Source organism: Podarcis muralis, chromosome 17 (genome assembly GCF_964188315.1).
Source record: "Podarcis muralis chromosome 17, rPodMur119.hap1.1, whole genome shotgun sequence".
NCBI classification, from domain to species: domain Eukaryota; kingdom Metazoa; phylum Chordata; class Lepidosauria; order Squamata; family Lacertidae; genus Podarcis; species Podarcis muralis.
In genome coordinates this window covers 37826225-37853993 of record NC_135671.1, presented here as the reverse complement: position 1 = coordinate 37853993, position 27769 = coordinate 37826225, and the positions used below count along the sequence as shown (strand labels likewise).

Sequence of the window (27769 nt, the reverse complement as noted above, 5' to 3'; positions counted from 1 at the left end):
ACCTACTGTGATTTTTAGATTTTTTACCTCTGTTTCCATGTATGTCATAAATTTATTCCATTCTTTGTTAAACTTTATGTCTTTTTGATTTCTTATTTTCTGTGTCATTTTTGCCAATTCTAAATAATCAAATAGTTTGGATTGCCACTCGTTTATAGTTGGGATTTTTGATGTCTTCCAATTCTGCGCTATTAGAGTTCTAGCAGCCACTGTCACGTACTGAAAGAGTGTTTGATCTTCCTTTTTGATTTCCTCTCCAATTATCCCCAGCAAAAAGGCTTCAGTTTTTTTTATAAAGGTATATTTAAAGATTTTTTTTTAGTTCATTGTAAATAGATTCCCAGAATTTTTTGATAGGCTCACACAACCACCACATATGATAAAAATCGCCCTCCTATTTTGTGCCATTGTGATTCAATGTTATATTTGCGCTCAGTACTTTGTAGGATTTGATAATCTTTATAGGTCTTTTAAATTTCTAATCTGCCTATCTATCTATATCTCTCTATCCCTCTATCTCTCTATCAATATTATCTATCCCCTCCCCCTTTCCCCTTTCCCTTTCTGTACTTCCCTATCCTCCTAAATTTGAATATATATATATAATTATGGCTCCACAGTTTTCTGGGTTGCCTCTGGGTCCGGTAACCCTCCAGCCTCTCCTGAGCTGCAGAGGCTCAGGGCAGAGAGGCAGAGGGAACTAAGTTCCCGCAGGAGGAGTGCTCGCCTCCAGGCCAGGAGAGGCGAGAGTCACCAGAGGACCAGGGCCGCCCTATGCCTTGGGGCAGACAAAAGCCGGCCGGCCCCAGTCCCAAGTTGCGGGAGCAACATTGTTAGTTGCTAGTTCCTGCCTGAGCTCCTGCCCTGCCCTGGTTCCCTGCTTGCAAGCCTGTTCCTGACTTCACCCGACTCCCTGCCCTGCACCCAGCTTCAGCTACTATGGACTGCCTCCACGTTGCACCTTTGACCACAGACCGGACTTGGACCTCACCTCTCGGTAACCCACGGGACCAGCACAGTAAGTCCATGAGGAGCAGTCTGGCACTTGCTAGTGACCTTATCTTTAGGAAGGGGAGATTGCTGCGAACATGACTTCTTGCAGAAAGGATTATGGCTGCCAGTCACGTGTTGCATACCTCCCTCCTTTGGCAGCCCTCCTCCTGTAAATCAAAAGCGGAATAGTGCAGATGCATGGGGTGGTTTATTTTATATTAATATTTGAAAACACTATGGGGTCCTATGTAGAAAGAAAAACACTTTCACTCAAAAGCGGAAACAGTTGATTAAATCAGACATGGTCTATTGATTTGGGTACATTGTAACAATTTAGTCGGGCCATGGAAAAGCATTTGGGTGGGTGGGTGATGTTTGTGCTATGTTCATTGTAAGTGTGTACTCATGGGGTGGGGTCTCCAGGCTTCCCCTCCCTCCCACGATTAATGTCTGAAATTTCTGTAACCATGTATATGACCGACCACAGAATGAACCACAAAAACCTCAGAGCCATTTACCAGGAAGCATAGACTCAGTAGGCAAATGGCCTCTCCGCAGGGGAAACACCTAACCCAATGCCAGACAGATCACAAAGATGGGCAACCCTGAAATGGATTTGGACTCCAGGGGACCAAAGAATCGTGAGGAACTTGACCAGAGGAGTCAGGAACTGTAAATAGTTTTAGTGTCTTGTGTTAACGGGTGTCAGGAGATGGGGAAAGGGTGGGGAAAGACAGCTATCTGCTACCCAGGTACTGCCCCGTACCTCCCCTTGTGGGATGCATCAATGATGTAGCAATGATGAAATATTGGAGGTGGGACTGGGAATTTGGGGAACTAATAAAAGTGGGGGGCACCTTCTGTTTGAGGTCTGACTCATCTCGCTGCCAGAGGAGTGTGGACCCTGCTATAGCAGTTGCTTTTAGAGTAAGGGTCAGACTTCTTAGCCACTTCCCTATACAATTTGCCTTGGTCCTGCCTGTTTCTTTAATCTCTGACCACAGGGAGTCCTCTTTACCTAGAGGGCTCACAGAGTCCCCCAAGGACCTGGAGCTGCGTGTTCCATTTTTAAAAATATTTTATGAAACAAGCTTTCACAATTATGTAGAGTGGAGGACTCTTCACAATGATCTTATACTGCAGGAAAACCACTCCTTTTTGCAGTGGAAGAAGCCCTTCATATTCCATCTCATCCTGATTATCAGAAGATTGTAAATGATCCACCATGCAAGGCTATTGGTGGTGATGTCTTTCTGTATTCGTTCAAAGGTTCTCCTCAGAAAAGAAATGATTGGCGCTGTGATCAATATCGTTGGATCAACTGTGGTGTCCGACGATGGCCGAGAATTAATCCGAAGCTGAGGAAATTTCATCATAAAATCAAAACTTGTTCAAGTCCAGACAACTTCATAAGGCACAGTTATAGACTGCTAGAGCCTTCTTGTGAAATGGTTCTGATACACTATATTGGAAATGAGAGGGAATTCCATGCACTTCCTCATGGTGACAGAAAGAGAAATTTGCTAAGACCACACGTACGGGCAATGCCTTCAGTAATAGGAAAGATTTCAGATACAAGTGCTAAGGCCTCAAAAATCTATAAAGACCTTTGTAATGACCCTGCAACCAGCTCAGCTCATATGCCTGCAGCTCAGCCACGAAACCTGGAGCAGGTAAGAAACAAACTTTTTTAAAAAAATATTTTTAATTGATTTTTCCATGTATACTTCTTCTAACGATATATCTTTAACAATTTTTCATATTTCCACCCTCCTCCCCTGGACTTCCCTCATACGCCTATTTTGCTTTATTTCCATATTGTTCACCCTGCATTTTTTCCGCCAAAATTTCACAGAATGCAGATTATCTTACTTTTTGCTGCATACAATTGTGATTGTTTTCTCAAACCCTGCCAAGGAGTCCATTTCTTTATGTTGCCTCTTCATATATGTTGAAAATGGTCCCCCTTCTCTTTTAAAGTCTTTGTTGTCCTTTTCATGTAGTTTATCTGATAGTTTTGCAAGTTCTCCATTTTCCATAAGCTTCCCTTGCCATTGTTCATTCGTTGGTATTTCTTCTGTCCTCCAAGTTTGTGCTAATATAATTATTGCCGCTGTTGCTGCATACATAATTTCTGGTTTTCTTTTTTTAATATCTTGATCTACAATTTATAGGAGTAATTCTTCTGGTTTCTTAGCAAAAGTCTTTTTAAACATTTTTTTCCAAATTCATTATATATCAGACAAGGTTGCTTATTATCACTATTGACTGAATTAAAAATAACATCTTTGATAATGCATTCATCTGTATTGCTGCTATCCTTCCCATCAAGGAGAGGTTCATTCGCTTCCAAACTTCCAAATCTATCTTCATCTCATTCCAAACTTTCTCATAGTTGTCTTTATATAAATTTACATTTTTATTATCAAGCCAAATTCCTAAATATTTGACTTTTTAATGAATTTATATTTTTGCAATCTCCTACAGTGATCCATGCGACGGTCACCTCCAGGCTTGACTACTGTAATTCGCTCTACATGGGGCTGCCCTTGAAACGGTCCCACAAACTCCAGCGGGTGCAGAATGCTGCAGCGAGGCTCCTCACGGGGTCTCTGCCATGGGAGCATATTCACCCAGTGCTTTACCAGTTGCACTGGCTCCCGGTGGAGTACAGGGTCAGATTTAAGGTGCTGGTCTTGACCTTAAAAAACCCTTTGTGGCTTAGGGCCCTCGTATCTATGGGACCGCCTCTCCTGGTATGCCCCGCAGAGGACCTTAAGGTCCATGAATAACCATAGTTTAGAGGACCTGGGCCCTAAGGAAGTCAGACTATCCTCCACCAGGGCCAGGGCCTTTTCAGTGGTGGCTCCAACCTGGCGGAATGCTCTGTCCCATGAGACTAGGGCTCTTCAGGATTTAACGTCCTTCCGTCGGGCCTGTAAGACAGAGCTATTCCACTTGGCCTTTAATTTTAATTCAGCCTGATCTTTTATTTCCCTTCTCTTCCCTCCCCCTCCCCTTTTATGAAGATCACCCGCTCTGAGACCCCACAGCTAATTCTCCCCTGGCCTCCTCGCTGGCCCAGGTAGGACTAATTCAGCCAGCTAGCCCTGGGGATTATCCAATGCTTATTTTCCCTAAACTGATTTTTGAATTTTGAATTTTATTGTTATTGATGTTTTTATACTGTATTTTATGCTGCTTTTATAATTAAGTGTTTTAATTTTGTTGTTAGCCACCCTGAGCCCGGTTTTTGAACTGGGAAGGGTGGGGTATAAATAAATTATTATTATTATTATTATTATTATTATTATTATTATTATTATTATTTTCTCCAGTTCCGTCATTTTTTTTGGTTAGTATTTTTGTCTTTCCTTTATTTAATTTAAATCCTCCCACTCGCCCAAACTTATATTTTTTCAAAAGCTTTAGGGAGACATAGCTTTGTTTCCTCAACTGTAATTACCAAGTCAACAAGCAAATGCTTACAACTTAAATTCATTTCCCCCGTTCTTATTCCCACAATCTGTTTGTCTGCTCTTATGTTTCTGTTCAAAACCTTCAGGACCAGAATGAATAATAAAGGTGATAACGGACATCCTTGTCTCATTCCTTTTTCCAATTTGGAATTCATTAGTTATCACCTGGTTAATAATTAGTTTTGCACATTGTTCTGTGTATACAGCTTGTATCCCTTTTATAAACTTTTCTCCATACTGTATTCCATTTATTCCGTCACTTTCCTTATAATGTCCAAAGATACATTATCAAAAACTTTTTCCACATCTATAAACATCATTGCTGCTTTTTTCTGATTTCTTACTTCTAAATACTCTATTACATTTAAAATATTTCTTATTTTATCTTTCATCTGCCTACCTGGAAGGAATCCCGCTTGGTCTGTATTTAAACATTTAAGACCTTTTTCAATCTATTAGCTAAAATGTTAGCAAATATCTTGTAATCATTGTTCAAAACTGAAATAGGGCTATATTTTTTGACCAAGGTCAAATCTGTATCTTGTTTTGGAATCAAGGTAATATAAGCTTGCTTCCATGTTTCTCAAATTTCCCCTTTTGTTAATATTTCATTCATTATATCTTTCATTGGATTTACAAGGTGTTCTTTAAATTTTTTATTGCACTTTGCTGATAATCCATCTGTTCCTGATGATTTGCCCACCTTTATTTGCCTTATTGCCTCGGAGATTTCTTGGTCTGTTACTTGTGTATTTAAGAATACTATCTCTTCTTGTTTTATCTTTGGCAGTTTACTCTTTTTTATATATTCCTGTATGTTGATTGGCTTTTCATTTCCTCTTTTGTACAGTGGTGCCTCGCAAGACGAAATTAATCCGTTCCGCGAGTCTCTTCGTCTTGCGGTTTTTTCGTCTTGCGAAGCACGGCTATTAGCGGCTTAGCGGCTATTAGCGGTTTAGCGGCTATTAGCGGCTTAGCGGCTTAGCGGCTATTAACGGCTTAGCGGCTATTAACTGCTTAGCGGCTTTAAGAAAAAGGAAACAAACTCGCAAGAACTCGCAAGACGTTTCGTCTTGCGAAGCAAGCCCATAGGGAAATTCGTCTTGCGGAACGACTCAAAAAACGGAAAACCCTTTCATCTAGCGAGTTTTTCGTCTTGCAAGGCATTCGTCTTGCGGGGCACTACTGTATAAATTTTGAAAATATTTTTAAAAGGCTTCCCTTATTTCTTTTGTTTTATCTAGAAATTTCCCATTGGAATGAATTTTACATATATATATATATATATACATACATATATATATATATATATATATATATATATATATATATATATATATAATTCATCTGTTGGTTTCTCCTTAATTGCCATGCTAACAACTTTCCAGGTTTGTTTGCATGCTCAAAGAATTTTGGCTTCATTTTTTTAACTTTCCATGCTATTTCTTCATTGATTATCATTGAATGCTGTGATTGTAATCATTTTCTTGCCTGTTTTATCGATTGTTTATTTGGGTTTGTTCCTAATTTGGGCACCCAAAATTTCTTTTTTCCTTGCTTCCATGGCTCTTTTTTTTTTTTTTTTACTGCATTTTGTTGTATGAAATGACCTCTCATGACTACAGTGGGACCTCAGGTTACATATGCTTCAGGTTACAGACTCTGCTAACCCAGAAATATTACCTCGGGTTAAGAACTTTACTTCAGGATGAGAACAGAAATTGCATGGCGGCAGCACAGTGGCAGCAGGAGGCCCCATTCGCTAAAGTGGTGCTTCAGGTTAAGAACAGTTTCAGGTTAAGAACGGAACTCCGGAACAAATTAAGTATGTAACCAGAGGTACCACTGTACTTTACAAGCATTCCATACAATTTTGATTTTTGTTTCCTTAGGTAAGAAAGAAACAAGCTTGAAAGACAACGTTCACAAATCAGTCGTGATGATTTGTACAGTGTTTTTGAATTAACAGAACTCCTTGAAGGCTTCATCCATGATATCTCTCTCTCTCCTACAGTGATTGTTGTTATGGGCCTACAGGATATTTCGTCTGAAATTGGGAAAATAATATCACTGAAGACAGATTTACCTATGCTTTTTTCATATGACACAACTTTTCAACTTGGAGCCTTCTTCCTATCTACTTTATTATTTCAAAATGTGCTTTTCGCTGAATCACCACTGATTCCTGTAATGTTCATGATGCATGACAGCAGGCGAGAGGACAATCACAGGAGACCCTTTCAAAGCAGTGTCCATTGCTCAATTCAGAAAAAGTTGTCCTAGTGTCTGACAGAGAAAAAGGAATTGAAAAGGCTTTGGATCATGTTTTGCTCAAGAGCCACAGAGTGGTGTGCTGGAATCACATCCGCAGAGACATCGTATTTTGGTTGAAAAGACATGGGGCCAGTTCAGAGGATACCAAGGTATACCTTGCTGACTTTTTTGATCTTCTGAGGTCAAATTCTGAGCAAGACTACACATTCAAATTTGATAAACTCAGGACAGGTTGGAGCAAAGCATTCTTGGACTACTTTAAGGAAAGACTGCACCAAGCAATAATAACTCATGCTGGGGCCTGGATTCTAAAGAGACTGAACATATATAAAGAAAAAAGTGGAATCACCTCAAATGTCTCTGAGAGTTTTCATGCAGCATTAAAAAGACTTTCACAATGGAAAGAAATGACGATGGAAGCAATGGTGTTATCCTTATATGCAATGCAAAATTTTTACTGGAGAGAAACTTTGCGTGGACTATGTAACACTGGAAGCTTGCATTTGCAGCCTCAGTTTATCAGACACTCAAGATCGCCAGAACATACAGTTTTCCTTATATAGCTTGTGATCCATCACAAATCTTGGATCTTGTACAAAGGGGAGAACTTCCGTGGCCCAAGAAAGATGAAAACTATGAGAAGGCACCATCAGTTTGTCAAATGGTACTAGCGGGCTTTACGGTACTGAACAATTTAATAGCTTGGTGTATTTGTGGTAAGGGGTAGTAAAGGGAAAGCATTATGTTGTCCGCCTTTTTCCGAAAGAGAGCTGCTCTTGCCCATCATCCAGGACTTCCTACCATATTATAGCTGCCAAAAAATCTATCGGCATGCCCCAGAACTAGGGAAGCCTTGCCGGTTGCAGCTCACACAGTTGAAGCGAAATAAAAGGCAGAAGAGTAGCTCAGGAAGAAAGTTCTCCAGACTGAAGGAGAAGATAACTGTAGTTCCAGCACCTGATTCAGTGCAGGCTGCTGAGGAGCTGGACTCCTTAAAAACAGATCACTGACTGACTATGAGAGACCTGGAAAGCGCTCAACCTCAGATGACCTCCACTCCAAAAAGTGGGAAAGAGGATTTGACAGTGACCAATATTGATTCTTTTGATAGAAGCCCCATATTCTCAACGCAAAGTGAGAAGTATTTGGGCAAATCAATGATTTCTACATCAGTTCCCCCATGGCACAACTGTACCTTCAACACACTCAGTCTACAAACCGAGTAACTTGTGGGTTCAGTTGCCAACATCTGTGTGTATGGTTATGACATAGACACACTGAAAGGATCAAACTGGATAAATGACCACATAATAGATGCCTTTCTTGCCTCCAGGGTGATCATGACCAAAGAGCTAGGTCACGATGGAACAATTTTCCCATTTAGTTGCCTCTTCATTCAGGAGGAATGGGTGTGGAGTGAACCCACCGCACCCGGCACCACCATTCTGTTGAGGTGCCATTGCGGCCACCCCCGCCCGGACACATGCCGCGCTCCCTTGGCGCGCCAGGCGCCACGTCCCCACTGGCGGCACACCACGTCTCCAGGATGCTCGCCATGCCCCCGGGATGCACACCACACCCCCACGTGCAGTGCACCATGCCCCCGGGACGCACTCCATGCCTCCTGGGATGCGCACAAGCCACGCACTCACCTGCTCTCTGCCCCCAGTGCCAGAGCTTGCAGCTTCGCTACTGAGTCCACCGCTCATAACCGCCGCACCACACCTGAAGTGCCTTTTCCAGTTGTCAAAAATGCCCTGTTGTTATCATTTTTGAAACATTAGTGTTATGATGGCACCTAAAGCCTGAAATATCTTCCTAAAAGATCAGATAAATGTTTAGGGAAAGTTGTTATGAAAGGAGGAATGAAGAATGTAAGTTCAGCATCTAATTCTCTGCATTATGCTTTCAGGTGTGATGAGCATGTGGACAGACAGAGAAGGCTGCATGAGGCTGCTAGTTAATTGCAGGATGACCTCTGCAAAAGAAAGTTGTGCATATTTTATCTTTGTGACTGTTCAGTAAATGTTTAAATTATAGTTTTTAAATATCGAACCCAAGCTCTGACTTTCTCAGTTCTCCTATCATCTGTGTGTATCCTGCTAGTTCTATCCATTTCTCCTTTCTTTTTTTTAAAATATATTTATTGAAGTTTCAACATTTTACAAAAATAAGAAAAGAAAAAAAAGAAAAAAGAAAAATACAAAGTAAAAACAGTTAAAAACAGATCAGTTTTTCCAAATCTTATCTTTCATTTGCTCGTTTCCCTGACCTCCTCACACCTCCCTTTTTTGTATTCCAGTTCAATTAGTTAATTCAGCAAATCCTTTCCCTCTTTGATTTTATCTTAATCTTTTATCTTAATATATTATAGCCTTATATTATCCCCTGTTAACAAACCATTTTACATATTCCTTTATAACATTGCTACTAAAAACCGCTTAACTTCAATCCAACATCATTCTAACATTCATTGATTTTGCAGTGTTTCTGTAAATAGTCTTTAAATTTCTTCCAATCTTCTTCCACCGACTCTTCTCCCTGGTCTCGGATTCTGCCGGTCATTTCCATATCCATTTCTCCTTTCTCTTGGCACAAATGTATATAAAATTATACAGGAAAATGTTAAATGATCAGCTTTAATTCAGTGTCTCTGTCTCTACCTTTCTGTGCAATTGCTCAGAAATGTCACTAAGAAAGCTCTATATATTGGCATGGTCTCTTTTATTGGAATAATTTCCCAAAGTTAATTTTAAACGGGTACATAAGACCAGTGGGCCAGAATTTTTGTCCCAATAATATTTTTTTCCTGTGGCCATCACCAAATCTTCATGCATGTAACTTCACAGTTTCATCTCTCATGGAATAAAGTGGTTTTTCCTTTCGCTGGGTGCCCCTGAGGTCAGTATTTTGGGAGAGTGACGAAAAGTTCTCTCTAACCACTTTATCTTATTTAATTTTCTAACCTCTATCGTGTTTGCTACCCTCTTATATAGACCTTTTATAGACTGAACATTTCCAAACCCTTCAGCCTTTTCTCAAAGGAAAAGCACTGTGCCCCCTTAATCATTTGGTTGCCCAATTCTAGATGTAAGAGCAATCTGGTTGCCACATCTATCACCCTGTTGATCACCAGGATTGATCTGGCTGATCAGAGGGGCAAGGAATGTGTCTGCCATCCCCATCACTGTGCACCCCCCCCCAAAGCCACACACTCCATGTAAGAGAATGACCATCCCACACAGAGCGAGAACACCCTCTTCTGCACTTTTTCCAGCTATGCCATATTCGTTTTAGAGAGATGGCACCCAAAACTGTACACAGTGTTCCAAATGGGACCACACTATAGAACTGTACAGGGACATTACAATACTGACCGTTTCATTTTCAGTTCCTTTTTCAACAGTCTCCAGCACTAATTCCAGATCACAAAATGAAAAAATGAAATAATAGCGGTTCTGATCCTTGTGGGACCCAACTGCTCACTTTCTTTAACTTTTAACATGGCCTTGGCGATTGGAAAAGCCACAGCACCCAGGAGATCCTCTGAAAGCCCAAGTTGCCCCAACTTTGTGCAAAACAGTTGTAGCCCTGGAGAAGGGAAGGGAAGGGGTCTGACAAAACTTTGCTAAGTAAAGTATCTTTGTCTGCTGAAAAACAAATGTTTAGCCAGCATAAAAGAAAACTCGTCCAGGCAACTGTCTCTAGCTTCTGTTGGCTTCCCTCTAGACACAACAAGGCTGCGTAAGGTACACAGTGTGGGACAGCGAAAATCTTCAACAGAAAGGCTGCCTGCACTTGTTCCACTGACTGGGTAAACCCTGACATCCAGACTGAAATTCCATAGAGCAGTTTGGCTCTAACTTTAGCATTAAAAACTTTGAGGGCAGAAGGGATGTGTTGGTTACCTCTTGTTGCAAAAAAGTGCAATATGGCCTGCATAAACAGCTGGCTGGCATTTACCGCCCTTGTGCAGTGCGAGGAACACCGGAGCCTGTGATGGAAAGTGATCCCCAAACAGTTGAATCTGAATACCTGCTGGATATGTTTCCCACCAAAAACCCAACTATATATCTTACAAGAATTCCCGAAGACCATTATTTTGCTTTTCATGCTCATTTTCATTCTAGACAAATAGTAGATACAGGCATTTAGCAAACGCTTTAAGCCAATTCTAGTTCATGAGAGCACAATCATATCATCTGCATATAGAAGAATGGTAATTTTTGATACATTTAGTTTACGGCTGTGAGCATCCACCAGTTTTAGTAATGGGGCGAGTTCATTTAAGCACAGTGGACCAACACCAGCTGATGGCATGGCTCCTCAAATCAACATTTCACACTGGACTTCAAGCATCTGGCAATGTGTGCCTCCCCATTCTTCCTCCAGATTCTGGGTCCTTGGTTTCCAAATGAGATGGAAAAGTTGCTCCTATCAGAAAAGAGGACTTGGGACCACTGAGCAACAGACCAGTTCTTTTTTTTCTTTAACCCAGGCAAGATGCTTCTGACGTGGAGCGGCTTGACAAGAAGAATACCACATTTGAAGCCCATCTGCAGGATCCATCTGTGTATGGTGGCTCTTGATGCACCAGCCTCAGTCCACTCCTTGTGAAAGTCCCCAGCATGTTTGAATGGTCTTTTCCTGACAATCCTCTCCAGGCTGCGGTCATCCCTGCTGCTTGTGCACCTTTTTCTTCCACACTTTTTCCTTCTACATAACTTTCCATTAATGTGCTTCGATACAGCACTTTGGGAACATCCAACTTCTTCTGCAATTACCCTTTGAGACCTTCCCTCCTTATGGAGGGTCTCAATGACGGCTTTCTGCACAACTGTCAGGTCAGCAGCCTTCCCCATGATTGTGCTTCCTACTGAACCCGTTGCAGATGTTATGGATTGAATAGCTGCACCTTTTCACAATATTTTAATTTTCTGAGATTGTTAATTTGAGGTTTTTATCAGCTGTACCCTATAATCATCACAATTATAACAAATAAAGGATTGACATATCTCGCTTTGTATGTCATGAGTCTATCTCATATATTAGTTTCACCTTTTAAGTTGAATTACTGAAATAAATTAACTTTTCCACGATAATCTAATTTTCCAAGTTTCACCTGTACATATTTTGTTCCCTATGGCAAGGAGTGCTAGGATGGGAAGCATCCATGTAATCCACCTTCTCTGAGACACACACCAGTGATGCATCAGAGGAGCACTTTGCGCTTCACTTAGTTCTTAAGGGAGAGAGAGAGAGAGAGGGAGAGAGAGGTTGCATTGGAAGTAAGCAGGGACACCGCAGGGGCTTGAACCCCGTCCTGGAAACCAGGAGCGCCAACCACCAGCGTCTTTTGCTTTTTTTTGGCCAATGCAACAAGGTGAAAAGCAAAACCTGAGAGAACACTCTGAATACAGAATGTTCTCTCAGGAAAAAAGAAAACCCTTAAGAATTATGAAGCTGCAGACAGAACACAATCGAGGTTTTATCCGATATTCACCTAGATGTGTTTAAGTCACAGAGTGCCATGTTGACTGCCATTAATTTGCAGGGCACAACAGAGAGACTGGTTCCAGTCTTCAAACTCTGCCTTTATGCTCACCTTTTTGTTTGTCCCTCTGAAGTGTGAATTCATGGGCCTGGAAGTTCCTTCTGCTGGTCTGTGAAAAGCAATTTGGACTCATTTGTTTGTCCCCGGCCCATTCCCGCCAATTCCAGAGAAATGTTTTTGGAACCCAGCTGTTCTGACTGACCTGACTTCTGCAGGAAGAGCTGGCTTCCCCTGAGTGTGGTGGGCTCTTGGACAGAACTGTGAAGAGATCAAGCGGGGGGAAATGGAGAAGCCAGCCCAAAAGGATTGGACTGAAAAAGATCACTGAATTGTAGAGTGTGAAGTTCACTTGCCATTAAGTTTCCTTAAGGCTTGCAAAATTCTATTTCTTGTGTCACTGAGATGCACCTGGAAGAGACTAGGGTCTTCAGCAGCCCTCCCCTCCAGACACAGGAGCAAAAACAGCCGGTTACCTAAAGCAGCGCAGTCAAGATGCAGGTGTCTCTCAATCCTGCACTGCAGATGTTCACCTGATGGATCAAAAGCTCTGACACTGCCTTTTGTCAATGGAGCAGATCTGCTTCCGGCACAGGTAGCTCTGTGAGGTCTGTAAAAAAAAGAGCTGGAACAAAACAAGGATGGTGTCCCACCCAAAGATGTACCTTATTGTGTGGTGGTGGCAAGGGAAAGGGCCTCCCCTGCAGTGGTGTCCCGACAAGAGAAGTCCCTCCAGGTAGAAGCACGCAGAGTGACTGCATTAGGCTTTCGAGTTTGCAGCTCTTCTGAAACAGGGATTGAATAACCAACGTTGCTCAATACAAGCTCTTTGGAATATTTAGTTTGCATATTTGATGTATGATTCCACTTAGAGCCTACCTTTTCTCCAACAGGCTCAGGGTGCTTGAATGGTCCCCCTCACTGCGACCTGAAAGAATCTTTGTACAAAGAGTTGCAGGCAGAACACAACAGAGATTTTCCCCTCAGCCAAGCACAAGATACTCACCTTCAGCCAGAAGACACACAAATTTATTGCTGCTATGATTACGATAGAGCATATAGAAATTACTTGTTAGTTATTAGTGCCACCTCTGATAATTCAAATGTTTTATTAACAGAAGCTACGATTGCAGTTGAAGGTAACCAAGTGAGAGGTTACAGGCAATAAGCAGTTCACTACAGCAGGTTTTAAAATATATTACCTTTGGAACAGAAGTACTGGTGAGGATCCTGATTTTTGTAATTGTTGGAAACCCAGCAACTATCAACCCTATTGTGCAAGTTTTCACAAAAAAGCCAGTAATACCATCTGGGTCAAATTAAATTTCGAATACTCTCAGCATTTATGGATCATGTTCCCTGCGTTAAACAATCATACATGTACCCCAGGCAAAGAAAATTGGGAGCTACATGCCTCCTTTATCTACAGGATTGAAGGGTACAGACCTCTATTCCAAAATGTTTCACAAATGTGGGTTATTATGATTTTGTGTGGCCCTCTCTGGTCATTAGTGGAACAATCAGCCACCCCCTTATGTATGAGTAAAAATGGCCAGAGAGTTGGGATTCATAAGATTTCAAATATTTTCTCAGTCATTTCAGCCTTACCATTAGCAGAAAAAAATTCTGCCCTTTATGTACAGGAAAAAATGGTCACAGCTCATCCTTCCTAATTGTGAATATGTTTGTGCTTAAATGTTTGCTGGACTTTTTTTGCTTAAAAATGGCTGGCAAAATGGTGAAAACCTCTACTCACTCCAAGGCCTCTACCAGGCCACCTCTCCCATTGCCATCAGTAGATTCACCCTCAAAATGCCTTAGTTACAGATAGGTAGCCGTGTTGGTCTGCCATAGTCAAAACAAAAAAAAATCCTTCCAGTAGCACCTTAAAGACCAACTAAGTTAGTTCTTGGTATGAGCTTTCGTGTGCATGCACACTTCTTCAAAATGCCTTATTTGCTTTTTCACACTGAAATCAGCAAGGCAACTGTTACAGCAAAAGAAGCAGTTTGATGCATCAGCTTTTAAAATGGGTATTCTAAATACCTAAATACCCCTGGGAACAGAATTACTGGCGAGGATGCAAAATGCTGGCATGTTTGGAACCTTCTGGATTTATACACTTCGGAAGGAACAAAAACTCAACAATATTTTGGTGACCCTCTTCTGCAGTTGCCCAGTAAGTACAATTTGTTTGGCTTCATGTGCCAAATGCCACCACTTGTAAGCAGCTGCTCAAGAGGGTTTGTTATTCTACTCCTGGGAAGCCACATTATAAATGAAAGGAAGTTCTTCCCATTAGCGAAGGAGCTTATCTATAGTCCCCAAGAAGCTACCACAAAATGGCTGCAAATCATTTTTGTCAACAAGGCATCCTGAGCTAACATGAAATTAAATGGAACTATGTTGTCTTCTGCGCCTCTGCTTTGCTCTTTATCGCATGCACAGCTTTCCTTCCCCCTGGATCCCCTTAGATCCCACTACCCTTCTCACTTCTAAGTCTTACCTGTCTTAAAATCTTACCCGTCTTGGTTTTTCCAACTTCTGGAGCGAGGTTCTGGAGCGAGTGGTTGCAGACCAGATCCAGGTGCCCTTGGAAGAAGCTGAATATCTGGATCCATTTCCATCAGGGTTTAGGCCTGCTTTTGGCCCGGAAACGGCCTTGGTCGCCCTGCACCTGTCGAGAGACAAGGGAAGGCGCTCAGTGACCCCCAGTGCCCTCCATCAGCTTCAGCTGGTGGCCCAGTTGCGCCCCTCTCTGGACAGGGGTAGCCTGACTCCTGCTGTCTCTGCTCTGGAAACCCGTTCTTGGGTCGTTCTTTTTGTTTCGATTTGGTGCATTTGATATTTTATGTGAACCGCCCTTAGACCTTTGGGTATAGGGCGGCATAGAAATTCAATAAATAGTAACAACAGTAATGATAATAATAACTTCGGCAACAGAAACGCCAGCCTTCTTTTTATGAAATGGCTTCTCCAGTTGCCTTTTAAAAGAAAAGCCTTCTATTTTCTGCAATTATTCTTCACTCTGCTTGAAGCAGACTTCATCTCCACCTACCCTTTCCTCTGCTCCTTTGTACATCCAAAGACTTGTTGGTCGAAAGAAAAATAAACTTGATTTCGCCCGTCGTGTTCCTTCATGTGTCTTTGTTTTCCCTTGGCTTTTCTAGTCATCAGGTGTATCTGCTTTTCTTGATTCTCTTTAAAATCTTCATCTTGGTGTTTTTTATGAGTTTTTAGTTTAAATTTTTCTTGGCTAAGCTTTCTTTTGGGGGCTTTCTCAAAGTCTAGCATCTGTCCAGAATTTACTCTCCCTGTTTTACTATGATTAATTCTTTGTTGGTCTTCTTATTTTCTTTGTTTCCTTTAAATTTAAAATGTATTGCGTCTCCTAACACTTTTTAGGGAGTTACTGAATCTATTTAGCTTCTGTCTGTCTGTCTATCTTTCTATCATCTACAAGCAACATTTTAAACTGCCAACTATGGAGATCACAAGGGAAAATTTGTTGTATCCCTTTTTAAAGTTGTAAATAACAACTTCAGTGAGACTTCAGCTCTGGCCAGGGAGAGGGTTAAAACCAGTATTACTGCCAGGGACAGTCTCACTCACTAGATTCTGGCTCGCTCCTTCCACCACCTGTCAGTCACAAGGACACATAAAATAGTCCCTTGGCGCATTAATACAGTGGATACCAATGGGTTTGTTTTCAACATGGGATCACTGCGCATGGGGGAGAAATTAGTGCCGGCCCCACTCTCTAATAACAGGGTTGCTGGGGGGCCAACTTGAATAAAATATGGGGGGTGGGCGGGCGGTAAGCCCTGCCCTACATAGTCACATGACACACCACACACAATTAAATGGCAATGGCCATCAACAGTTTTTTGGGGGGGTTCCCGGCCCCCTAAAAATTTTGGGGGGTTATGGGCTTAAGAGGAGTTAGCTCCTAAGCCAGGGTATGTCTCATTCCTGGATCCATGTCTTTGTTTGCTTGGCTATGTGTAGAATCTGCTGTGCCTTTTAAGGACATTTTGCCCAAGTATCGCACTGATCTGAACATTAAAGATTTTGGTAGACACTGCAGCCTGAGTTTGAATTCTTCTTTGAGTGACAGGCAGGAAACTCTCCTCCACAGGGTGCCTTTTTGGAGGTTCTCCTTGGGGGAGGGGCCCCAGGGCCCCCAAAATGGATAGCCTATCGCTTTAAGAAAATGCTTTAAGAAAATGCTAAGAAATTTAAAGCTGTCTACCCCCCCCCCTCTCTATCTACAAGCAACATTTAAAATTGTCTACTATGGAGATCACAAGGGAAAATTTGTAGCATCTCGTTTTAAAGTTGTAAATCCCAACTTCAGCTCTGACCAGTGAGAGGGCTAAAACCAGTATTACTGCCAGGGACAGTCAGTGGCGGAGGAAGCCGCTTGGGCGCCTGGGGAGCAAGCTGCCCATAGGGGCAGGGCGAGGGTGGGGCAAGCCATCTGTTATGTAGTGTAGTTTCACCCTGGGCCAACAGGGGGATACTGTATATAGTTTTCACTCAGGTCTGTAGATAGTTTTCACTCAGGTCCGCGGCAGTTATTTTAGGCGGGAACTCTGGGGCTGTTGTGGTTACAATGTGACAGCCGGCTGCCTATAAATACAGGCCGGCTGAGCTGTTCACAGTCAGTTCTATTCCAGCTTACCATAATAAAGAGCTACTTGAAGAGATCGCTGTGCCGGCTGCTATGTCAACCCACGACTTAACACTGGCGACGAGGATGGGATGGATGGACATCAGAGCACAGCCAGATGCGGCCAGCCTCTGAACTGAGCTGAATCACTGAGCTGAATCACAGAGCGAAATCACTGAGCGAAATCACTGGGCAGAACCAGTTCAGAGCTGACTGTTCTGGCTAGAGCACTGTGTTCCATCCATCGCCCTTCACGCCGGCATCGGAATCATGGCTTCACTTGTGCCTCTACCGCCGTTTGCGCCAGCCTCTGAATCATGGGACTCCTACCTCGCTCGGTTCGACTGCTACCTCCAAGCCAACGAACTGACAGCAGTATCACAGGATCGGAAGCGGGGCCTATTCCTCAGCCTCTGTGGGCCTGAGGTGTTTGCGACGGCCCGAGCGTTGGTTGCGCCTGAAGCAGTCCAGGCATCACCATGGGACACGATCCAAGAGAAGCTCCGCAACCACTACGCACCAAAGCCGTCCAAGATTGCTGCCCGCCATGCGTTCTACCACAGGAACCAGGCAGAGGGGGAGTCAATCAACAACTACACCACCGCCCTGCGACAGGCTGCAATGCACTGTGAGTTCCGAGACTTAGATGATGCCCTGATGGATCGAATCGTCTGCGGGGTCCGGGACATCCATCTGCAACGGCGTCTCCTAGCCAAGCCAGACCTCACGCTACAGAAAGCCATTGAGGAGGCTGTGGCCTCAGAAGCTGCTGAACGCTCCGCTCAGGAGATCCGCAAGTCCAGCAGCCTGTGTCTTGCTAGGGAGCCCGTTCCGGTGCATCATGAAGAGGCCAGCAGTGAGGAGGCATCCTCCAGTGAAGACGATGATGTGCACCAGACAAAGCGGGAGCGCAGGAAGTTCCAACAGAAGTCCAAGGGCCAACCGGAATGTGCTGGCTGCGGAGGCAACCATTCCCGTGCCAAGTGTCGATTCAGAGACGCCATCTGTAGGAGGTGTTCCAGAAGGGGCCACATCGCTAAGGTCTGCCGATCGGCTCCGTCTGACACCCCCCCTTCATCGACTCGCAAGTCCAAGTCTTCACTCCAGTCTGCCAAGGAAAGTTGTTTCGCTCTCACCAACTGCCGCTGCCCGTCTGGAACCACGATTGGCCAAACCGACTCGCCTACGCGACGCAAGCTGAACGTCACGGTGCTCATTGAAGGAGCTCCATGTGACATGGAGATCGACACCGGGTCTGCCCTGTCCATCGTGTCATGGAGCACCATCAAAAGACTGGTACCCAGAGTGTCCAAAAGGCAACTCGACTCTCACCGCGTACACCTGAGAGACTACCAGGGAAACGACATTCCCGTGGTAGGCGTTGGCCGGTTCCGGATCGCCTTCAAGGATTTTTCGGGCCTGCTCCGGTTGGTGGTGGTCGAAGGCCAGCGGCCAAGTCTCCTAGGGCTAGACTGGTTTGATGCCCTCGGCCTGGAAGTCACCGGCATCAACTGCATCTCTAACGCAGAGACTGAGGGTCTGGTCAAAGACTTTGCCGAGGTTTTTGACGGCACCTTGGGCCAATATACAGGTACGCCCATCTCCTTTAGCCTGGATCCACAAGTCGCCCCCATCAAGCTAAAGCCACGCCGGGTTCCCTTTGCTCTCAAGGCTAAGGTGGACGAACAACTGGACAAACTGATCGCCCAAGGAGTTTTGGAGCCGGTTGACCACGCAAAGTGGGAAACCCCCATCGTCACGCCTGTCAAGCCAGATGGGTCGGTGAGAATCTGCGCTGACTACAAGTGCACGATCAACAAGGCACTTCAGCAGCACGCTTATCCGGTTCCTGTTGTCCAACACCTGCTGCATTCCCTGGGTGAGGGTAAGGTCTTCGCTAAGCTGGACCTTGCCCAAGCCTATCAACAACTGCCAGTCGATGATGCCACTGCTGAAGCCCAGACGATCGTCACCCACCGGGGGGCATTCCGTTGCCGCCGGTTGCAGTTCGGGGTGAGTGTGGCTCCTGGCATCTTCCAAAGCCTTATGGAGCGTCTCCTGCAAGGGCTTCCGGGCGTGGTACCATATTTTGATGACGTCTTGGTGTCTGCAGACTCACACCAGCAGCTGTTCGAGCGCCTCCGTGCCGTGCTGACCAGGTTCCAGGAGGCCGGGCTCAAGGTAAAAAGGGAGAAGTGCCAGATCGCCGTTCCACAGGTAGAGTTCCTGGGCTATCTTATCGATGCCTCCGGTCTTCATCCAACCACATCCAAGATCCGCGCTATCCAGCAGGCCCCCACTCCAAAGAACAAAACGGAGTTGCAGGCGTTCCTGGGGCTGCTGAACTTTTATAACATGTTCCTGCCCCACAAAGCCACAGTGGCTGAGCCTCTTCACCGACTCCTTAGCACTAAGACGCCTTGGGCCTGGGGTCATCGGGAGACGGCGGCCTTCAACGCGGTCAAGGCTCTCCTTTCTTCGGACAGTGTGCTGGTACAGTACAGTGAATCCAGGCCGCTGGTCCTTGCCTGCGACGCCTCACCTTTTGGCATCGGTGCTGTCCTTAGTCACCGTTTTCCAGATGGAAGAGAAGCACCGCTCGCCTACTTTTCCAGGACACTATCTCCGACGGAACGGAATTACAGCCAGCTCGACAAGGAGGCATTGGCACTTGTGGCTGGAGTGAAGAGGTTTCATGAATACCTCTATGGCAGGACTTTTGACCTCATCACTGACCACAAGCCACTCCTGGGCCTCCTCGCCGGTGATCGTCCAACTCCACCGGTCCTCTCACCACGCATGCTGCGATGGACTGTTTTCCTGGCTGCCTACCACTACCGGCTCATCCACCGCCCGGGGAAATCGATGGGCCATGCCGACGCCCTCAGCCGTTGCCCTCTTCCAGCATTTGTGGAAGACCCGGCTCCAGCTTCATCGCTCCTTCTGATTGAGGATCTTCCGGCAGCGCCTGTGTCGGCTGCCACTGTGGCCTCCGCATCTGCCCAGGATCGCACCATCAGCCGGGTGCTCAACTGGGTGTGGAGGGGGTGGCCACAAGGGCCCTTTGCATCGGAGTTCCAGCCCTTCGCAACCAGACAACATGAACTCTCAGCTCATCGCGGCTGTCTGCTGTGGGGAGACCGCGTCGTGATTCCCCAGGGACTCCGTCAGCGCGTCCTGGAGGCTCTGCACGTTGGCCACCCGGGAATTGTCAAAATGAAGGCGTTGGCTCGGTGTTACGTCTGGTGGCCTAATATGGACGATGCCATCACTGCCTGGGTGTCCGCCTGTCAAGCGTGCCAGGAGTCGAGGCCTGCACCACCGGCAGCTAAGGAATACACGTGGGAGACGCCAAAGACACCCTGGTCGAGGGTGCACATCGATCTGGCTGGCCCCTTTCACGGCCGGACCTTTATGGTAGTGGTGGACGCCTATTCCAAATGGCTGGAGGTCAGAACTGCTTATGGGCCGCCGCCTCAGGTCACCGCTCGACCGGCTACACCCAGACTTTGCCGTGGCTGAACCCCCAGGCTGTGCCAACGCACCACGGTCATTTGTCCCAGGAAACCAGGTCTTTGCCCGGAACTATGTGGGGGACATCCCTTGGGTGCCAGCCACAGTAGTGGGAGTCACTGGACCTCGCTCGTACCAGGTGGCACTCGAAGACGGGCGCTTGTGGCGACGGCACATAGACCAACTTAGGCGCAGGGTTGGGGACTTGGACACTACCGAGGTGCCCCCAACTGCGCTTGCGGCTCCAGAAGAGACACGTACAGATGGCGAGGCCCCACCTACACCTCCCTCGCAAACTGCCAGCGTGGAGCCGAACCAAGCCGTCTCAGAACAGACTCAGACCACTCCACTTGCGGAGGCTCCACTCACAGCAGCGGATCCAGGGGAGTTGGTTCCAACGCCACCTAGGGTCGCACCACAGCCTCAGCGAGAACTGTGTGGCCCTCCGGACTTGGCTACCAGTCCCCGGCGGTCTGGCAGAGTTTCCAAGCGCCCAACTCATTTAAAGGACTATGTTGTTGGACAGGTATCACTGTTGGTCTAAGTATGGGAAATGTAACCGATATGCTTTTGTGCCTAATTGAACCATTACGCGTAGTGCTGTATATAAGGAAACCATTACGATTGTAACTAACGCCTTATCTCGGTGGGGAGGGGTGTTATGTAGTGTAGTTTCACCCTGGGCCAACAGGGGGATACTGTATATAGTTTTCACTCAGGTCTGTAGATAGTTTTCACTCAGGTCCGCGGCAGTTATTTTAGGCGGGAACTCTGGGGCTGTTGTGGTTACAATGTGACAGCCGGCTGCCTATAAATACAGGCCGGCTGAGCTGTTCACAGTCAGTTCTATTCCAGCTTACCATAATAAAGAGCTACTTGAAGAGATCGCTGTGCCGGCTGCTATGTCAACCCACGACTTAACACCATCCATGGGGCAGGGCGCACTGTGGGGCCTCCAGAGTCTGTCTGCCTCCTCCCACTCAGTCACCCTTCAGCTGGGGGGGGGGGAGGCAGTGGGCAAAGTGTTTGGAAAGCGCAGAGCCTTGGGCTCACTGCAGGCTCTGTGGTGAGTGCTGCCTGGCATTTTGTCACCCCCCTCAGTGGGGACACCCAGGACGGCCCCACACCTACCGCACCACCCTTCCTCCGCCCCTGGTTGCAGGTGGTGTGGCCGGGGGTTCGGGGGGGGAACTGCCCCCCTAATCAAGTAAATAAAAAAAATACTTAACTGACCAATTGTGTCGCAGGTAACTCAGTTCTGCCCCCCCCCCCGGTTGCTATGTGTCCTCTTTTTCCAGGACACATCCTCTTTTTCAGGGGTAGCATTCTAAAAATTTGCCAAAATGTCTCTGGCTATACTTTCTGGATGAGTCCTAGACAAGACTGGTGATTGAAGACTTGCTTTCCCCAACTTTTCTCATCTTCTCTCCCCCCCCCCCCCAGCAATATATCACAGCTTCTATAGCCCAGTGTTTCCCAACCTTGTGCCTCCAGCTGTTTTTGAACTACAACTCCCATCATCCCTGACTAGCAAGACCAGTGGCAAGGGATGATGGGAATTGTAGTCCAAAAACAGCTGGAGGCACAAGGTTGGGAAACACTGCTATAGCCTACATACAGTAGGTGTATTTAAAATGAGAATCTTCACGGCGTCCTCTTTTTTGCTCTTCAAAATATGGCAACCCTAATTCCCCCCCCCCCAGAAAAAGAAATCCTGGATACACCTGGGGCAGGTGGTCATAACGACAGTGCCAATTTGTTGATATAATCAATCAGGGGCGCCGACTTATAAAAAATATTGGGGGGGCCCATACCGGGGTCCTGCCCCGGGAAGTTTTCTAAGTTCCAATGTCAGCGGCGCCCGGCAGAGCAGCCCTCTCGGCCACGGCAGCCCGGCTCTCCCAGCCCCCGGGGGCCGCCCTCCTCCCTCGCGCACCCGCAGTGTTCCCGCCCGGGGAGGCGGCGCCCCCAGGAGAGGCGGCGGCGGCAGCAGCAGCCGCGCGCGGCCCGGGCTCCCCTCACCGGCCGCGGGAGCCAAGGCGCGCGACGAGGGCAGCCGAGGAAAGGAGCGCGCGGCCCCGTCCCGCCCTCGCCACTCACCCTTCTGCAGCGGCCCCGCCGCGGCGGCGGCGACTCCCGCAGCGCCTTTTCCGCAAGGCCCGGGTGACGTCACCGGCGGAGGACGTTTCCGCTGCGCGCCCCCAATAATTTTCTTAAATTATTGGGGGGGCAGAGCCCCCCCAATAAAATTTTTGAGGGGGCTCGGGCCCCCTCAGGCCCCATGGAGTCGGCGCCTATGTAATCAATGAACAATTACCATGTACAGTACTTAGAAATTTCTCCTTTTTACCCTGCCCATTTATCATCACACTGCTGTGTTGATTCAAACTCCCAAATTGTGCCATGTCCCATACGTGGGTAAAACCAAGTTTGTAAAGTGAGGGCCTCCCCCCATTTCCCACCTGACAGCTATTTCCATTTTGGCAGTGGCTGTCAAAAAAGAGACATGGTCAAAGATAGAATATTGGGGTTGAGATCCCCCCCCCCCAATAACCAAAAAATGTGAGCCACATCTTTCACTATTTCCCTTGCATTTTGCTTGCCTTCTCTCCCCCGCTATTTGTAAGGCCTCGTTGGACAGCCACTTTGCTTTCTTGCATTTCCTTTTCATTGGGATGGTTTTCATTGCTGCCTCCTGTATAATGTTGCGAGCCTCCATCCATAGTTCTTCAGGCACTCTGTCCACCAAATCTAAATCCTTAAACCTGTTCCTCACTTCCACTGTGTATTCATAAGGGATTTGATTTAGATTGTATCTTACCGGCCCAGTGGTTTTTCCTACTTTCTTCAGTTTAAGCTTGAATTTTGCTATAAGAAGCTGATGATCTGAGCCACAGTCAGCTCCAGGTCTTGTTTCTGCTGACTGTATAGAGCTTCTCCATCTTTGGCTGCAGAAAATATAGATGTATATCAAACCAGCGTACCACACTTTAATAAAGTATGAAAGGACACTTTCTATTGTGGCCAGGTAGAAGGAGATCAGTTTTTGTTTGGCCTTGTTCTTTTGCAGGACCCTGAGGAAATGGAGTCTCTGTTGGGCCTTCCTAACCACCTGGGTTGTATTAATTTTCCAAGTGAGGTCTTCACTAAGGTAAACTCCCAGGAATTTAAAGGAAGAGACTCTCTCCACACAACCCACCCTGATATACAACGGGGCTAGTTCCCCTCTCTTCCTCCAAAAGTCCAACACCATCACCTTTGTCTTGCTGATATTTAGGTGCAAGTTATTCTCTAGGCACCATGTGGAGACTTTTTGAACCTTCTCCCTATACGCTGATTCATCTCCACCTGTAATTAGACCCATTATGGTGGTATCATCTGCAAACCTAATGATTGCAGTGGATGGATCAGATGAAATACAGTCATATGTATACAACGAGTACAGGTAGGGACTCAGCACGCATCCCTGTGGGGTGCCAGTGCTGAGCTTCAGAGAGGTAGATGTAACAGGCCCAATCCTCACTATTTGTGTGCGATCCCTCATAAAGTCTTTAATCCAACCACAGATGGTAGGGGAAAGGTCCAGGTCCATCAGCTTTTTAATAAGAATGTCCAGAAGAATGGTATTAAAAGCCGAGCTATAATCAATAAACAGCATTCTGACATAATTCCCCGGTCTCTCCAGTTGCAAGGAGAAAAGCTGTGGCTATGGCATCATCTGTTGACCTATTTCTCCTATTAGCGAACTGGTGTTCATCAAAATCTGGTGGAAAATATGTCCTGAGGTGTTGAAGAAATATCTGGTATTTCTCTAATAGCAAACTACCAAGAATTGTAAATATTTAGTACACTAACCTTTGTCTAACTCTTGGTAAATGTCAGCTTGCTGACTTATTTTGTGCCATTGTGGTTCAATGTTATATTTGCGCTCAGTACTTTGTAGGATTTGATAATCTTTATAGGTCTTTTAAATTTCTAATCTACCTACCTATCTATATCTCTCTATCCCTCTATCTCTCTATCAGTATTATCTATCCCCTCCCCCTTTTCCCTTTCCCTTTCTGTACTTCCCTATCCTCCTAAATTTGAATACAGTGGTGCCTCGCAAGACGAAATTAATTCGTTCCGCAAGTCTCTTCGTCTTGCGGTTTTTTCGTCTTGCGATGCACGGTTTCCCATAGGAATGCATTGAAAATCAATTAATGCGTTCCTAGGGAAACCGCCTTCAGACCAGGTCCGGGGACAGTCTGTCCCCGGACCTCTTCTGAAGGCTGGGGGGGGGGACAAGGGCTTTTCTTCCCACCCCCAGCATTTTAAAAAACCCTGGGACAGCGGCATAGGCGCCGACTCCATGAGGCCTGAGGGGGCTCGAGCCCCCTCAAAAAAATTTTTGGGGGGGCTCAGCCCCCCCAATAATCTCGGGCGCCCTTCCAGCAGAGCGCCGCCGCCGTCCCCCGCCTCCTCCCCACCTGCTCCCTCGCCAGCCAGCCAGCCAGCCGCGCGCCCTAGTCGGAGAGCCCCGGCCGTCCCCCGCGAGATTAGGGAATCCCCGGGGGCGGGGGCTCCTGCCTCGCTGCTTCGCAGCACCACCGCCACTGCCAAGGCACTGCCGGGGGGAATTTCCTTCCTCCTGGCCCCCGCGAGAACAGGGGAATCCCGACTGGCCACACCTCCCAGCCAGCCGATTGGCTGGCTGGGGGGCGTGGCTTGCCCTATTTAGGGCCGGAGCCACTTTATTTGCATATTCATGAGCTTATTTATTATTCATGAGCTTTCCCGGGCCCCCCCAATATTTTTTATAAGTCCGCGTCCCTGGTCGGCAGCGAAAGCTTCGCTCCCGACCCCCAGCATTTTAAAACCTCCCCTGGACACGGGGAGATTTTAAAATGCTGGGGGTCGGCAGCGCTTCCCTCCCGACCCCCAGCATTTTAAAATCTCCTCGGGACAGAGACTTCTCTGCTGTCCCTTGGAGATTTTAAAATGCTGGGGGTCGGCAGCGCTTCCCTCCCGATCCCCAGCATTTTAAAATCTCCTCGGGACAGAGACTTCTCTGCTGTCCCTTGGAGATTTTAAAATGCTGGGGTCGGCAGCGAACGCTTCGCTCCCGACCCCCAGCATTTTAAAACCTTCCCGGGACACGGGGAGATTTTAAAATGCTGGGGGTCGGCAGCGCTTCCCTCCCGACCCCCAGCATTTTAAAATCTCCTCGGGACAGAGACTTCTCTGCTGTCCCTTGGAGATTTTAAAATGCTGGGGTCGGCAGCGAACGCTTCGCTCCCGACCCCCAGCATTTTAAAACCTCCCCTGGACACGGGGAGATTTTAAAATGCTGGGGGTCGGCAGCGCTTCCCTCCCGACCCCCAGCATTTTAAAATCTCCTCGGGACAGAGACTTCTCTGCTGTCCCTTGGAGATTTTAAAATGCTGGGGGTCGGCAGCGAACGCTTCGCTCCCGCCCGCCAGCATTTTAAGATCGCCTGGGGCAGGCGGGGGGAAGGCAGGCGGGGGGGAGCAAAGACTTTTGCCCCCCGCCGGCCTTCAGAAGAGGTCCTCTTCTGAAGGCCGGCTGTGGGCGAAAGTCTTTGCTCCCGACCGCCAGCATTTCCCTATGGGCTTTCGTCTTGCGATGCAAGCCCATAGGGAAATTCGTCTTGCGAAGCGCCTCCAAAACAGAAAACCCTTTCGTCTTGCGGGTTTTCCGTCTTGCGAGGCATTCGTCTTGCGAGGGCAGAGAGGCAGAGGGAACTAAGTTCCCGCAGGAGGAGTGCTCACCTCCAGGCCAGGAGAGATGAGTCACCTGTGGGTCAGGGCCGCCCTATGCCTCAGGGCAGACAAAAGCCGGCTGGCCCCAGTCCCAAGTTGCGGGAGCAACATTGTTGGTTGCTAGTTCCTGCCTGAGCTCCTGACCTGCCCTGGCTCCCTGCTTGCAAGCCTGTTCCTGACTTCGCCCGGCTCCCTGCCCTGCACCCAGCTTCAGCTACTATGGACTGCCTCCACATTGCACCTTTGACCACAGACCGGACTTGGACCTCACCTCTCGGTAACCCACGGGACCAGCACAGTAAGTCAATGAGGAGCAGTCTGGCACTTGCGTGTGACCTTATCTTCAGGAAGGGTAGATTGCTGCGAACATGACTTCTTGCAGAAAGGATTATGGCTGCCAGTCACGTGTTGCATACCTCCCTCCTTTGGCAGCCCTCCTCCTGTAAATCAAAAGTGGAATAGTGCAGATGCATGGGGTGGTTTATTTTATATGAATATTTGAAAACGCTATGGGGTCCTATGTAGCAAGAAAAACACTTTCACTCAAAAGCAGAAACAGTTGATTAAATCAGACATGGTCTATTGATTTGGATACATTGTAACAATTTAGTCGGGCCATGGAAAAGCATTTGGGTGGGTGGGTGATGTTTGTGCTATGTTCATTGTAAGTGTGTACTCATGGGGTGGGGTCTCCAGGCCCCCCCCCCCCCGCCCCATGATTAATGTCTGAAATTCCTGTAACCATGTATATGACGGACCACAGAATGAACCACAAAAACCACAGAGCACAGCCAAGGAACAAACAAACGAACAATATATTAAATACTTTGATCCTTAAGGAATCGTCATGATTGTTAAATAGACTCCACCAAATTAGATCACACCAATGTCCATGGAATGGCCGAAATAAAAACTGAAATGGTTCCGTGTTAGCAAGAACACTGTATTAAAGTGACATTCATATCCATAGCTTCCACTGTAAAGAACTGAACCTGGAAATTTTTTGATGCTGCCAACCTTGAAGAATATCGAAGGCAGAGATGGTGATGATATTAACTGTGAATGTAAAATATCAAACCAACTAGATGGAGACCACCAAAGTAACCATGAAAAGCAATAATGTGTCTTGCAGGGACGCGGACTTATAAAAAATATTGGGGGGGCCCGGGAAAGCTCATGAATAATAAATAAGCTCATGAATATGCAAATAAAGTGGCGCCGCCTCCTCGTGAGCGAATAGGGGAGAGCGTGCTGCGCCTATTAATCAGCTCCAAAGGAAATTGGGTGGAGCTTTTGCTCGGGAGGGAGGGCAGGAGGCATGCAGCCCGCCCCTCCCTGTGCATTTTGGGCTGGGGGAGGGGCGGCGATGGCGCTCTGCTGGAGGGGCGCCGGAGATTATTGGGGGGGCGGAGCCCCCCCAAACGAATTTTTGAGGGGGCTCGGGCCCCCTCAAGCCCCATGGAGTCAGCGCCTATGGTGTCTTGCGTCAATTAACGTACAAAAGGTTTTGAGACAAAAGTTGTTG

At 46.7% G+C, this 27769-nt stretch overlaps 1 protein-coding gene and 1 long non-coding RNA gene across 2 annotated transcripts in view; both read right to left on the bottom strand.

Annotated features, from left to right (window-relative positions):
- The window catches only part of LAGE3 (L antigen family member 3), a 143489-nt gene that overhangs the window by 11581 nt on the left and 104139 nt on the right, over positions 1 to 27769 (bottom strand). The gene's annotated exons all lie outside the window — the stretch shown is intronic.
- LOC114587686 (uncharacterized) lies at positions 11078 to 12731 on the bottom strand. Its single transcript, XR_013391151.1, has 3 exons — positions 12503 to 12731; positions 12352 to 12409; positions 11078 to 11180 (listed from the first exon to the last, which is right to left on the bottom strand). It is a non-coding gene; the product is annotated as an uncharacterized LOC114587686 (long non-coding RNA).